The sequence below is a fragment of the Camponotus vicinus genome, unplaced genomic scaffold (genome assembly GCF_025532165.1).
Source record: "Camponotus vicinus isolate PSW18456_S1 unplaced genomic scaffold, iyCamVici1.0 SCAF_10, whole genome shotgun sequence".
NCBI classification, from domain to species: domain Eukaryota; kingdom Metazoa; phylum Arthropoda; class Insecta; order Hymenoptera; family Formicidae; genus Camponotus; species Camponotus vicinus.
In genome coordinates, this window is record NW_028141946.1 from 4,838,373 (window position 1) to 4,854,888 (window position 16,516).

The 16,516-nt window shown below is 34.7% G+C and overlaps 1 pseudogene across 1 annotated transcript; it reads left to right on the plus strand.

Annotated features, from left to right (window-relative positions):
- The first annotated feature begins 9,815 nt into the window (after positions 1-9,815).
- LOC145960828 (choline transporter-like protein 1) lies at positions 9,816-16,493 on the plus strand (annotated as a pseudogene). The gene is made up of 17 exons (XR_014435473.1): positions 9,816-9,933; positions 10,346-10,486; positions 10,794-10,907; positions 10,981-11,129; positions 11,452-11,535; positions 11,698-11,788; positions 12,439-12,502; positions 12,796-12,904; positions 13,065-13,173; positions 13,393-13,512; positions 13,626-13,751; positions 13,849-13,955; positions 14,388-14,644; positions 14,794-14,960; positions 15,035-15,127; positions 15,247-15,339; positions 15,410-16,493. The product of XR_014435473.1 is annotated as a choline transporter-like protein 1 (transcript).
- The last annotated feature ends 23 nt before the right edge of the window (positions 16,494-16,516 follow it).

A 16,516-nucleotide genomic window follows, 5' to 3' on the forward strand; every position in this document is an offset into this window, starting at 1 on the left:
TCAAGAACAATTTTCGCCGACTCGAAAAATTTAACTCAACGTTTCGGAAATAAATATTTAGGCGATTCCGCGAGCGAAGGGCTCTTAGAGAAATGTCTTTTGCGATGAATTAGAAAACGCTTAGATAGAGAGTTGGCGTTTATTTTGTGAAAAATACAATGACGTATCTTGAAATTGCACTCGCATTAGTCTTATGCAAACTTGTTCATTATCTTATCGCCATGTTCACTCATCGAGATATCAAAAAAATCGATTATTTCTCTTTGAGATTAATACTTCTAAGTAATTGGTTTAAAAGAAAAATCGTTTAATATTTCAATTTCCCCTTTCATGTTATCAGTATCTTTTTTGTCTTTATTATAAAAATAAATTAAAATGAAAAAACATTTAATTTATCAAAGTTTTAATAAATATATCGCATTTCGCAGAATAATATTCTCCAGATAAATGGAGAGAGAGAGGCACAATAAAAGATATTGTTAAATTAAGTACGTGGATATAAATTTACCGAATTACGACAAGACTTGAGACAGAGAGAGGGAGAGATTACGAAACACAAACGTTCATTATCGATGAAACTCCAACTACGGGAAGTACACACTATCTAATGATTTTTACAGCTTGTTTACAGAGCGAACGTCCTTTATAATTGCAATCGATTGCAGAACCGGCGATAAATGACGTGGTCCGATGACGGAAGATAATGTCATTAGTCGAACATAGTTATCCTTGCTGCGCCCGCGCGATTGCGCTATGCAAAGCAGCCGGGCTCGCCGGGCACGGGCGCAATTGCGTTCCCTCTCTGACGTAGCGCAATTACCGGTATCATTACTAATACGCATGCCGATACGAACGTCTCACGGTGCGGCGTAACCGCGGAATCGAAATACGATTTCTCTGCGCGCAGCTATTATTCAGCATACACGTTACGAGTTATCCGGAACGCATCACCCGACATGTCGCGTGCGCGGGCTCGTCCGCGTCGCATAAAAAATTCACGGTGCAACGACCGCTATTTTTCAACTGGTCGCAACGATATTGTCCAACGGAATACCGAGCGAAACGCAAGAGCGTAAGATAACGCGGCGCCCGACGAGAGAAAGGGCGCGAATGGGCAAAAATTACATGGGATGGGGTCCAATTATGTCACCCTCGCCCGAGTGCATCATATCTGCGTTTTCCTCGGTACCATTATTATATCGATCGCTTTCGATCGGTTATTATCAGCGTGAGTCTCTCTCTCTCTCTCTCTCTCTCTCTCTCTCTCTCTCCGCGCAAAGAACTTTCCTACGGGAAAATTCCTTTATTATGGGACCTCATCCGGTCGCCCTGAAGGTAATCAGTTTTTCGATAGTTCACCCAGTGGGATTACCGGCGCGGTTTAATTACGCTACCTTTTCAAAGAGCATCCCTGAAATATTCACAAGGTGCTCGGATCTTTTTTGCGCGGACAATTCCGTGTTCAAAGGCGTTCTGGTCGGAGCGCAGGACGATACAGAGTATTCGTTTCTTACGAAGCGAGGGAGTGCCGTGCGACTGAGAATCGTTATGTTTTATTAGCGCGCAAAGAGCTCCGCTGGAGCACTTTGCTGAAATGCACTCCACGGTCTCGTTTAACCGATATTAAACGAAAGGGAAACGGCGCGGGAGGTTTAGGTTGTCTGAATTTCAGCAGCGTTGGTTAATTATATGTACGCGCATACAACGATATTATACAATAACAAAACAAATATTTGCCGAGCGAGAGAAAAACAAGTAGATATTAAATATACCGTTGCTTTTTATTATTCGTCTAGTTCAATTACGTAGCAAATGTTTGCATGTGGTACGTGTACAATATACATGTAAAGAGTATACGCACACAAATCTCTCTCAAAACGCTGCTTGACACGCACGACATGTTTAATGCGCGACATTACAATGTACTGTCCATTCTAGCGCGGCATAAAAATATAATGACGAGAGTTCAGCGACGTCGATTCTCACTGGAATTGATTTTTCCTGGGAAATTGACGGCGTAATCGGTGATTGTTGCAATTTTAAAATATCTACTATTGAATATTGCAACTGTGAAATAAAATTTTGAATGAAGTCCGTTTAAAATCAGTCGAAAGATAAAGTTCCATTATCTATTTACACTCTCGCAAAGGCCGAGAATCCTTAACTTCTCGATGGTAAATAGCTCCATAATTACAACTTTGCTCGGTGATTTTTCCCGGCAAAAGTCGACTTCAATTTCTTTCGAAGAGAGATTAAAATCTCACATAAAAAGAAACGATAGTTGAACCATTGCGCAGGATCTTATTAATCCGCTTTTCAACAGAAATCGCAGAAATCTTGTTAAAGACGTCAAAGAAAGCGAGATAAAGAGAGAAAGACATAAACTGAGTGGGCGAGCAACTTTTTACGCAAATTGTTGCACCGCATAATTTGCTTGCAACAACATGAAGTTACAGGGCAAACAATTAATTAACTGCGCGCGTAATATAAGCTGTTTACATTGGCCAGGCTAGAGATTGATAAGGTATCGCGCGATGCCCGAAATTGCCCTCGACAAGTTGGTTAACGAAGTTATCGCGGTGATTAGTGTAACTCGTTAGCGTTTGTATCGTGAGGGCCTTGATGAAGCCGAAACTCGACTCGGACGTCGCGGATAATTTGTATACGGCGATTCAAAGGAAATACACCGTGAGATCTAAAAGACGACGTAACCGATGAATAGAGATAGATGGAGAGCGAGATGCAGCTGAGGGAGGAGGAGGAAAGGCAGAAAGGTCAAGACAGGCAGCAGAAAGAGATGGAGAGAAATAGAAAGAGAGAAAGAATGTGTGCGTGACGGATGGACGACACGACAAAGAGAGCGACTCAACGAGAGACCGGGAGGGGAGGAAGAAGAGTATGGGAGAAGAGTATGCGTAAAGTGGGAGGAAAACGTGTAGCGTGCGAGAGAAAGAGCGAGCGAGGAACGAAGAATGAAGCATGACTGCACGGCTGAGTATCGTTAACCGTCGGCCACACAAGAGAGTCCGTTCTCCAGACCCTGCTGGTAATCACACCGAGTCGGCAACTGTCAGTGTTGTGCTCGAATGCGAGCGGACTCGTCGCGAGTCGCGCGTCGCAGCAAAACCGGAGCAACGCGTCGCTTTGAAATTCCGATGGCTCGCGTAAACGTTCCTTCGTCTACCTAGATCGAACCACGTGCGATCTCACCGCACGAGATCATCTGGAGGAGCGCCTCGCGCGGATAGTCCGCTGAAGCACATCGACGAAAGTCTAGAAGACCGATCAGAGAGGTATGTTTACGATCTGGGAGGTGACCGTCTCGCGCAAAGATCTAACCGGGTTTCGATACACCTATTCGATGCACAGTGATAGATGATGCAGTGTCGATCGTCGCAACCTCGAGTCGCAAAACGTCGAGACCTTGGTACGAACCGATCCGCTTCAGGAGACACGATAATGGCGTTCCTTTTCGCTGGAATGCTAACGGTTTACTGGTCGCCATGCTCGTTGTAATCTAATCGAGATCGGGGATTTTTTTTTAATGATTCAGAGAAAGAAAGAGCGACGCATGTGCTTTAATCTCGTCGCTTTTTCCCGAGCGTCAAACCACGATAAGACGATGTTTCTCAACTAATATCGGAGCAGGAAACGGACGCGCTGCTCGGATGACGTCGGAATCGTTGCCGTTTCCATGCTCCAAGTCTCCGCACGACTTTTTTTTTTCTCGTCCGTCCCAAGCTGCGCCTACAGGTGTGTCACGATCGTTACGCAGATTGTGATGGTTTACGGTTTGGCGCAGTTGCGTAACGATAGAGATCTTTTTTCTGCTTTGCGTTTTCAAGCATGCATGGCTTGGTGTCTTTTTTTATATATTCTTCGTGCAACCGTCATTTTTAAGGATACGCGAGCAACAGTGTGTTTCCAGTTATTTATCGGTATTAAATGGATGTTAATTTCCACACATTTATTATTATTCAGTTCACATCGATGAGACATATGGCTCCGAGAAAGTTTGTTCAACCATTTCATCATAATGTGAAAATGCGAATATGAATTGTCAATATTTATTGACAATGCGCGGGATATTTTGCTGATCGCTTCATTATTTTCGGTGTTAACTTTTCTTCAATATTTATCAACATTGATACTTTGTCGAACGATTAGAGAAATAAATATCGATCCCGGTGATTAGATGTGTAAACATACATTTTACATCTTTAGAAAAAAATCGAATATTTCCATATCCGTAAGTGCAGATTACGGTCGCAGGTGCACACATGCAAGTTCTTGGACGCATGCGGGTGATGTACGATGAATGAGGTGATACGATTACGATGACAAATGTGTCGCGCGCATCTAATTAAGAAAAAACGAATAGTGTGATAGTGATGTGTTTTGATAATAGCTTTTCCTATGTATGCCACGTCAATATTAAAGCTCTAATATTGATGTATATCAGTCATCTTAATACGATTCCCCGAAGAGTCATTAGTAAAGTTGAAATAAAGTGGGCTCAATCATAATTTCAATAATTATAATGCCATAAATAATTGTGTGTCACAAACAAAATGCAATAACACTGTGGTTATATCCTCAAACGTGTTTTACGCAAGCGGCACTATCCCGCGAACTCTGAATTTGTCGGCGAGAGCTAATAATTGCATGCAAAATCGTTTAATTTTACGCCGATTAATTACGTATGCATATTAACGCAGATTAATGTTATGTTGCACATGCAAATTCCTAACTTATAGAGCACATGATTTGGTACCTTTTCTGCATTTTAATTGAAGTCTATCGCGCTCAATGAACATGGACAATGCATCGAGAGACTAAAGAAATCCTCGCGAAGGTCGGTGAATCATGCGATGGAAACAAAGAACCTTGATCGGAAACGAAACAGTTCTACTTTAATTTTCTTTATATTTTATCCTTCATATCTTTTTCTTATTTCATTCGATTCAATATCTTGTTATCGCAAAATTTATTAATTTACGGACGATTAATAATTTTTAATGTGAGGCGGATAAATAATACGAAATGGTGCCGTTAAATAAAATGTGAAATATAATTCGTCGCATATTTCATATAAGATATCGATGTCGATTTTTACGACGTCTTGTGTGAAACGAAATTGCATTTCTTTTTATATCTCTACGGAAACGTATGGTACATATACATATACACATATATACGTATCAAATCGGGCAAATAACTGTGCTATCTTCAAGCAGGTGTGTTGATAGTACATCGATCGTAACCCTGAGGTTACGTGAGTTCAATGATGTACAAGAACAAGAACATATATGTGTTTCCGTTTAGTGTAAAGATATTCGTTATATACTCTCCAGAATTCGCGTAATTTCAAGAACGGATTAAGAAAACCGATGTTTAAAGGTTTTGACGAAAAGGAAATTTAAACACGAAAGAGATCCGTTACCAGAACGCGTTTCATGAATAATTGAAGAGTGACGAATGTAGAATTAGCATAATGCGTGAATAATGCCGCGAGAAATCTTCATCAAGGTACGACCTACATCCGTGCGTTTATGTTGTTAATAATCCTTATATTACTACTGTCGAGGTTAAACTTGAGACAGAATATATCTATCTGTCTGTCCTTTATACATTTTTAAATAACAAGATTTTTTTTTAAATTAAACGCTGCGAAACTAAAAGAAGTTTAATTCAATATAATTCAATATCTAATAAGTGAATATTTAAATAAATTCATATTTAAATGTAAAAGTAAAATCCACGACATGAAAGATTGTACTTTTTTCCTCCTCTTTTTTATCTTCTCACTGATAAATATATTTGAATTGATTATTTTTATCTTTTATTATCAATCTCATTAATTAGACTCAGATAGATCCATAAAATTTTCAACATATTAGATAAAATTACATCTTTGTGGATAAAGATAGATCGATATAATCTGTTATTCAGTAATTTGCTCCATTTCGGAGAGTTATACGCATAATTGTAGAGCGATTTAACTTTTAAGCCTAATATATCGTTAGTGGGCAATGAGCTTCTTGTCGGAGTTCCGGAGCAATAATTTCGCACCTACGTTAGAATTCTGCACACATCTGCCGATCGTTATTATTTCATTATGAAACAGTTCATTATAAAAGCTCGGAGACAAAGATAAGTTCGGGGAACCGGAAGTAATTTTTAAAATTAGCAGAAGCGTTGAATATCCAGCGAATCTATAAATTATTATAAGAAATAACTGACGTAAAAGCTGGACAATTGACGAATAGGTATCTGTCAATTTGCGTCCACTCAAGTTAACGATTTCCATATTAGATAACAACGCGAATTTAAATTATTTAAAGAAGAATTTATATAATTATATAATCGCAGAAATTATATAATCGCAAACAAGATTAACAACAGATATCTCTCGATTAAGCATATGGCTAAATAATCATAATGGAACGTAATATTACATATGTATACACTTATGGTAATATTGAACTTTGAAAGTAGATTTTAAACCTCAGAGAATTTGAAGGCTCAAAAATATACCTGCGTAGAAAATATACTGTCAATTGGGACAGAGAGGCGGATGGTAAGATCAAGGACAAAGAGAAGCCGAGAGCAAATCGGACCTGTTCGGTTCGACTCGGTATCTCTCGGTAGAAAATTCCGTCCAGATGCTTTTCTTCGGTCCATGAAAACTGTATACTCAGGTATATCTTTGCTGAAGTTAGACGGATGCATAGCTTGTATATATTCGTGCATCGTAACTGTTATTTAAGAAGTTCAAAGCTAGTTTGATTTACTTGATACCGTCTGATTCGTTATTTATTTTTTGATCTTTCACATGTGAGAGATCCGCAAAGGTATAGTTTCAAATCTGGAAAACGTAATGTACACGAGACATTGTTTTAAAAACACAATAAAGAAATGCAATTCGTAGATCGAATCGAGTTATATCTGATAGATATCGTGTTTCGATATGGCGTTTCGTATTATCATATTTTATCATGATGTTATCACTATAACAAGGTTTTCTTTTGTAATGATATCGTCGAACAAATTTGTCATCAAACAGTCTGAGTTCGGAGAGGGGGAAAATTATGTGAATAAGTAGAAATGTCTTCAATCTACCTGAACCTATCGTGTCAGTCTGTTTGTAGTTGTTTGCAGTCATTTTATTTGCAATGTACATATTGATTGAATTCAACAAGTGAAGATGCAATAATAATAACTAATAGCGTAAATTAAATAATTATAATAATATAAAGTAAAATTTATCTGTATAACACAAGGAGCTTTATAATTCAGAAATTACGCTGTAATAATTATTTGGCAAGTGAATAAATAATTATTAATACGATACAAATAGATATAACTACTAAAAATAATGTTAAATAAAATAAAAAACGCAACTATGCATGAAACGCATCGTGTTTTTCACAGGCGTCGTAGTTGCACTTTTAGTACGTTTCATGGACGTTGTGTATAAATATGATTCACAATTCCTGCGTCTTTGTACGAGTGTATAATTAGCGCAATGATGGCTCTAACTTGCCATTTAGTCATCTTTCTATTGCGTATATTGTCTCGTGCTGTCGCGAACGTGCGAAAAACTTACCAGACGGTGGAAGACGTTATCTTGCCGAGGCTAAATTTCTCTCTCGCATGCGTACCATCGTGACGACCTACGACGAGATTATATATCCAGTCAGGCCGAGGAGTGTTGATCCGCAAGAAAAATTCGCAACTTCTTGCCTCGAAAATTTTCCTCGGGAATACGTACAACTCTCTCCCGGGAGGCTTTTCACCCAAGTTTCATTGAAAAGGTATACGTCGCCTGATGCCCCCGTAAGTTTCCAAGAAATACGTCTTTCATAACTTTGCGCGAACTCTGCTGAATCTACGGGTAATGCCTTCGGATACGCGAAAATAGATTGCAGGTTGGCAGACCATCAGCGCGAAAATAATTCGCGATGCCAAGCGGTTAGCAATCCTTATCGACGCATTCTGATTGTCATATCTTACAAGCGTGTGATTTCATTGAGATACATTAGATAGCGGAATATTCTGATAAATCGTATGTAATGTATGTCGATGTATGTGCGACACAATCTAAGCCATCTAATATAATTTAATTTTAATTCTCTGTCCCTCCACATTTAAATCTATCAATAAGTTAAATAGAAGAACATTCGAAAATAAATTCGAAATTGTTTCATATCTGATTACGCCAATTTGCTGTATAAATGAGTACGTAGATTCTTTGCACGCAAATAACTATGGTAAAAAGTGGCGCGACCTATTTTTCAAAAAAAACCTTTCCGGAAAAAGTCATTCCGGAAAAATCAGGCTACGAGTTATTGCACTACATACACACGTGTACATAAAATTCTAAAATCGATTATCTCACATAGTACTTTTAACAAAGAGAGAGAGAGAAAGTCTAAAAATATAAATATAATAAAAGCTATATGTATAATATAATAAAAGCTATATATATAAAATAATAAAAAATAATACACATATATAGTTCTTATTAATATAGTTATTCTAATGTTGAACGGACCTTGCATCACATGCAATAATAACTGATACTAACTACCTGCAATAATAACTAATCGCTGGTTATTTGCATCATGTGAAAAACGTGATATTATTCGTGACGATTAAAAGTTACTATAGCTGGATCCAGATAAATAGTTTTGAACAAGCAAGCAAAATTGCTGACAATGTTCATGCATCTCATTCAATATCGATCGGGTTGGGAAAGCATTAATCAGTCTTATATCTATGCTCTAATATTCCTTGTGACACGGTGCGCACATGTGAAGGAAACAATTTGATTATATCAGAGGCGTTAAAGTTTAATTCATTCGCGATTGCGCCGATTTTTGATTAATGTTCCAATAATCACTATAAAATTCAACAAAGAATTAAATTTTCCAATTTCAAGGGACAATTTTTATAAATAGTATAAAATATAAAAAAAAATTAATGTTTTATGAATTTCTTGTATAGAAATAAATTGATACAAAACTAACATTCGCATCTTAATAAGGATATTATGACGTGATACGCTAAAAACGACTAGTGATTTTATTTGAAATATCTCCGTGTAAGATTAGCGGATACGAGAACTAATGACGTAATTGTAATGCCTTTAAACGAGCGATAAGCCATATCCATGATTGTCATTCAACACCATAGCGCGTGACTAAGGCTGTCTTACGCCTTTGTATATATGTCTGATAAAACTTTTGTCGTGTTTCTTTCTTACTGAAACACGAAAGTAACATTAACCTACTGCACTCAATATATATATTTGTGTGACTTTTCCATAATATATCTTCAGTAATTTTGTTATAAATTCTCTGTCACAATGTTAGTGTAAAAGCTGTTCTCAAGCGAATAAATTGTATATACGGCGCCTTCTTTTCTATAGAATATCTCACGATGTACATAGCTAACAGATTTATGATTTGCAAAAAGATATCAATATATTTCTGACAGTAAATATTATTATCAATATTATTTATTTACTTTTGAAATAACAGCAAGTGCAATTTATTATGCTATAAAGCATTGTCATTAACATTAAACAGTTTTTGTCTCTATATATTTATTATTTGTGATATTTTAAAATGCATATCTTGACACAAATTAACTAATTAAATCATCTGTCCATTTTCTACGAGTTTATAAAATATTTTTAATATTTTAATTTTTCGCAAAGTTTTATCTCTAAACGACCGTAATTATGTTTCGCTTATGTTACCATGGATGATGTATATTTCTGATCGGCGTTGCGACAACAATATCCGAGCATGCAATTTTCCAGGCGATTATTAATCGATCGATATCAGCATGACCCAGGTTTCTTTCAAAGAGCGCTTTCCGGAAACAGCGATGGCAATTGTCATCGAATCACATCGCAGACACATCGTAATTATTGTACACTTCTATGTGTCGTACACATATAAACTAAACCACGCGTTTAGAATTGTTTCTTTAATTATCAAGAATTAAATTTAATGAAAATTCCTATTAAATTTTCGGTGGAATTCTGAGAGGTCAAGTATATCGAATATTTTTGCCTCAACACGTTTTCAACGCAAATTCAGGAAGACACATATTGCTATTTTAATATGATTTCGAATATTTTGATATACTATTATCGGAACCGATAAAACAAATATCGCACTTAACAATGATTATTTCACACATTACTATGTACATTTGTATTTATCGCTCGTGTTGCAAGCTATTACGCGATGTTGATCATTCTCGAGGATTTGATAAACGCTGTCACAAAAATAAACTGATAATTATATCTTTGATTTTTGTCTTTTTGAAGCTGACGCATCGGAAGCGGTAGAACTTAAAGGTCGATCAGAAAGAGGACGAGCACAGCTGTTTGGAACAACCAGTGGCCCAAACGAGTTTAAAGATGGGTTGTTGTGGTTGTGCGGATGAGCCTTCTAAGGTGGAACCTACGGTAAATATTTCCCTCGTACATATTATCCAGATATTTATATAAATGTGACATACTTTGACGTCGAAAACAATAATTGTGTTATGTATATTATTCAGACATGAAGTTTCTTATCTACGTAAATTGAATTTTCTAAATTAATTCTCATAATAAATGCCTCATTCATTAAACTAATTAATTTAATTTATCTCATGCTGAGTTGATGTGTGCATACGTTTTAATTAAATGTTATATTTTTATATATGCACACAATATAAGACTTCTTCGATGACTGTATGATTATTTTAAATTACGTTTCTTACACTTCTAGACACCTGACAGTCATGGTTCATCAATGAATTATTCAGAAAAGATCTTTGTCGAGAATCGATCATGTACCGATATTCTGGCTCTAATTGTTCTACTTATTCTCGCGGGTGGTTTTGTAAGTGATACCATTTTTTTCTTCCTTACATCATAAGACGTTTGAAGTATCATTTCGTAATTTGCGCACACAGGCCTTTATGATGATGAACGTAGCGAAAAAGGGTGACATTCACCGTGTGATAAACGGATATGATGATTGGGGAAATGTCTGCGGTCGTGTAACCTCGCGGGAAACCGATCCGAAATTCCATGGTAAAGGTGGTGACTACACTCAGAAACGGTGAGTACGTTCTCGTAACTTTGTTCTATTCCAAAATGAGATTTTCTTGTAATTTGATTCATATTAGAACTAAGAAATATAAAAAATATAAGATAATACACATTTTTCTTAATTATAAACAAACAATAAATTAATTAAAAAAATAATTAAACAAGATATTTAGTACAGTCAGGTTTTTAGTAAAGCCAATTAAGTAAAAAAATACTTTGATATATAGTTTATTTTAAACATATAATCGCGATGATTTGACAATTTGTCTACTATAGTATTTAGAAATCACACGAATTGTTTCGTTAATAATTTATAACCCGCATTTATTTAGGTATCTCGAAATCGACATCGATTCCACAGGAGTAAAGAAACGCACATGCGTTGCAAACTGCACTTCAACGCCTGAAGAACCCAAGTTAGTATTCTATGAAATTGATTACGCATTTCACAGTAATCAATTATCATGGTAATCAAAGTAATTATTAATCGTGGAATGCGAGAGATATTACATGTATCAAGTATACTAGTAAACTTGTTTTATTTTCTTTCGATATAAAATTTCATCTTTATCTCGTAGAACGTTATTCCTGAACCGTTGCTTGCATAAGAAGGTGACCGACACCATCAACTCGATAATAAGGAGTCTTCGCTTGGATAGTTTTTATAATGTAAGTAGCGAGAAAATTATTCGCAATTGTATTTAAGTAAAAAAAAAAACGTAAACTCTTTATTGTGCTAAAATTCTGAGTTGTAAAGGAATATCCATAATTTGATTTCGTATTTCTCGTCAATGTCTCTTATGTATTTTCAGATCATATTTCTATACGGCTTCATTTCAACAGATAGTTTATTCTCCTTTTCCGGAATATATTTTTCATGTTATTTTATCTTATTCTGTTTTCTTATATCAAAATCGATACATATCTTTCTTTTCATTATTAACTGAAAAAAGAAAATTATTCCACAAAAAAGTCATCTGTCACGCTCGTAAAACCAAACGATTATTTTAAAGTTTGAAAGAGAAAGAAAGAGAGAAAATAATTTGATTAATTTGATTTGAACATTTTATGGTAATTACAACATATTTAACTAAAACTCACTTCTCTCTCTCTCTCAATTGATTTCATTTTTTCTTAAAAACTACATAATGCTCTTTCAAATTATATTTCAAATTTTAGAATAAATCAGTTTCTTGATCGTCTTATTTTCCATTTCTTTCGATTTCTACATCAATTAGTCTAAATAAATAAAGTAATTAGTAACATAATAGTTCTTAACTAACCAAAACAAATAACAATAAATTATATTATTACTTCAGAACGCAGTCACTGATCTGGGAGTTGCATGGCGCGAATTAGTTTATCTTTTACTTATAGCTTTGGGTACGTATATTTCAAAAATATAATATATTGTTATTTTAGAATTATTTAAAGCTTCCAATCTAATCGAACGTTTTATTGAATTCGAAAATATTCCAAGCAATTTATATACAATGTAATAAAAATCTGAAAACTGAATACTTTCAATATTTTATTCCGTGTTAACAATATAACTTTTTCATTCCATCATGGATATGATTTTTGCGAATTAAATTTCGGGAATGAATTCTTATATCGCTTTCGAGTGACATAAAGCGGAAATTTTGAATGATTGATTACAATCGGCAATTTTTTAGCACTTTCTCTCGCTATCCTGGTGGCTTTCCGTTATATGGTACAATACGTCATCTATATCGTATTGATCGGCGTAGTTTTGGCTTGCATCGGTGGCACAACGTATCTCTGGTAAAGGAAATTATTTCAAGCCGAAGATTAAATTGATATGACAAATAAAAATCATACATTAAATCTTTTACTTGAGAGATATTTATGTTAATAGAATATTTATTAATTATTGCAATCAATTAGCGGCAATTATGACAAGTTTATTCTTTTCTGTGCATAGGTTGGCATGGTATCAAGAGAAGAAGAGCCTGGATGAAAAAAAGATTGACCCAGAGGATTCTAGCCTGCAGCCTTATTTTATCTACTCTATTATTATGTCGATTGTTACTGTAAGAGAAGTATTATACATTGCATGCAAATTTTGTGAATATTTTGCACACCCATTCACATGTAGATACACATACACACATATACACACGCCTCTCTCTCTCTTTCTCTCTCAGAGAAAGAGAGAGAGAGGCGTGTGTGTATGTGTATCTATATATGAAATATATATATATATATATATATATATATATATATATATATATATATATATATATTCGCAGGTTATCGTACTTCTGGTAATTCTGGTGATGAGAACGAGAATCGAGTTGGTCATGCAGCTCTTCCGGGAGGCGGGTAAAGCCGTATGCGCGATGCCAGCGTTGCTGTTTCAGCCAATTTATGTGAGTATATATCTCCATTCAATTACTATCGATGATTACATCAGTGTCTCATCGCCATTTCATGTCAACGAATCGGATTCTCGCAAATGCAAAATATTCTCGTTTATTTTCAGACGTATCTGCTCATCGGATTCACGATGATGGCGTGGATCTACTGTATGCTATGGATCGAGAGCGCCGGTGATATTTATTTGAATCGCAAGAATCATGTACATTTTAAAAAGGATGCCTTACTCATTGTATGTGAGCGTATTATTTTATGTTACTTTTTCAATTTTTATCGTACTCTGACTATAACCAAAAAATATGTCTTTCTAATAAATGAAATTAATTTAGGCAACGAGATGGTACAATCTGTTTCTATTTTTTGTGGCATATGAATTTTACATGGGCTGTCAGCATATGGTCGTCGCTTGCGCCGTTGCTCGATGGTTTTTTAAAAGGTGAGATGCTCAATGATAATAAAAAATAAAGTGGAGCAGGTGAGATGCTCAATGATAATAAAAAATAAAGTGGAGCAGACAATATAATAGAAGATCCATTATATGCAATTGCATGTAAAATTTTCCGCTTACAATACTATTTTTCCAGTAATCACATATTTTTCATATCGACTTTAATGAAAGAGATACTTGGTATTTTTTCTTCGATAGCCCATCTCTTTTTTTAAATCTCTTTTACATCATATTATTATACTACCATATTACTATGTACTACTATATTTTATATTACTATATATTACTATATTTTTTATTTTCTTTTATATTTGCTCTTTTTGATACACAATGTTTAATTCATCTAAATTTTAATTTTGATATCTATAATATCATATAACTTCTATACAAAAAAATTGACCAAAAGTTGTATTTTAACAGGGACAAGAGACATCTTTCTTTACCGGTAGTAAAGGGCTTCGGATATCTTATAAGATACCACCTGGGTACCGTTGCTTTTGGAGCTTTAGTAATAGGTGTTGTTCGACTGATTAGAGCCATGATTTCCTTCGTTCAAAATCATCTGAAACGTTACGACAACGCTTTTGTGCAAGGAATTCTATGGTGTTGTCAATGTTGTTTTTGGTGTCTCGAATGTGCTCTAAAATTTCTCACTAGAAATGCATACATCGAAACAGGTATCCACAACACATTTTATACTGATTAAGCTAGAATTTGCCAAGTCTTTTTCCTATTCTTACGAACAGTAATATAATTGAACAATAAAATTCATAAATATTTACATATTTTTATCAATGTAATCATACAAAAATAATATTCTTTGCAGCCATATACGGATGCAATTTCTGCACAGGCGGAAGGAAGGCATTTCAAGCTTTGTCCAGTAATATTTTACGAGTAGCGGCGATTAATAGTGTCGGTGACTTTGTCTTATTCCTGGGTAAAGTCCTTGTCGTTACTCTTACAGTTGTCGCAGGAGTTTATTTGATCCAGGTACAGATAAATTAATCATATAATATTCTCTTCTTAAGTTTTTTACTAAATATTTTAATTTCGTTCCTTCGCAGAAGAAGGATGGGCTTCATCATCCTTGGATACCAATCACTCTCGCAGGGATATTCGCATTCCTAGTCGCACATTGCTTCATATCTATTTATGAGGTAAATAATATATAAAAAATATATCTCTATATACAATAAAAAAATATATATTATATAAATATTAATATAAATAAATATTTAAATAAATAGTCCCTATGAAAAAAATTATTTCTTCGCAGATGATTATTGACACGATATTCTTATGCTTCTGCGAGGACTGCGAAAAAAACGACGGTGTAAGCCGACCTTATTTCATGAGCCGCGGTTTAATGGTTCGTATTATATCAGTAGATATATTTCTTTAATAGGTATATAGTTATTGAGAGATTTTTTTTTGTTCAGGAATTCGTGGAGAACAGTAAGAAAGCTTTGAGGCACATAGAACAGCGAGGATCCGCGGCTGCGTAACAGGAATTATTAAACAGGAATGTTTAAATTGAATGCTTCTCTTGAAAGAATGCATTGTTGATTATCTTGAAAACTCAATGTCCGAATACAAGTTGGACGGCATGGAATGAAAATTGAATAAAATGACATTGAATGTTCTAATGATCTTGTCGGTAGATGATTGCAAAGTCGCGGGTAAGACGAGGAAGTAGAGTTTTCTTTCGTACATGTACAAACTGTCTTCTCTTAGTCCACAGCAGTTACCGAAGTCGTTCCATAACAACGAAGCGTTGCACACAAACGATCGTTTCGACGATCGATTCAACGGACTGATTACATTATAAAAAAGTTATGTGAATTATTCTATATATTTTTTCGAAGTTCCTATTTCTAAAAATATTTTTTATATGATATGAGAAAGCGTATTTCTACACTGAGAAAAAAAAGTTGTTAACTTGACTAAACCGTTCGACTAAATCATTATTTTTTTGATTAAAATATTTAAATGAAATAGGACATATTAAAAAATTCGAACATGATATTCATTTAACTTAAATATTTAATTTCAATTAAAAAAATAATAATTTAGTTGAACGGTTTACTCAAGTTAATAACTTTTTTTCTGTGTATATAATCTTAGCTGAAATAGATACGATGTGTGTTCGCGCAGTTAATGCAAAGACGCTGATTGGCAGCTCGAACTTATTTCGTATTGTTAGAAAAATGACTAGCGAACAATTTATAAGATGCCTATTCTGCATCTAGATATAAGTTTACGTAAAGTTATACTATTACAAATGTATCCGTTCTTCATGCTGTAAATATTGTTTTTTTATAAACATGTGCCTACATGTAAATTTCATTTTGATACAGACGTTATGTAAGATACAATTCAACAACAGTTGATGATAACGATATAACGATACAATTATATTATTTTAAAAGAGAGAAATATATCATATTTATAAGCAGAGATTATAAAATTACAATGTATATTATTGATGAACAAAATTGAAATATATAAAAATTTATTGACACACGTCAGCCTAAATACTTACTTTT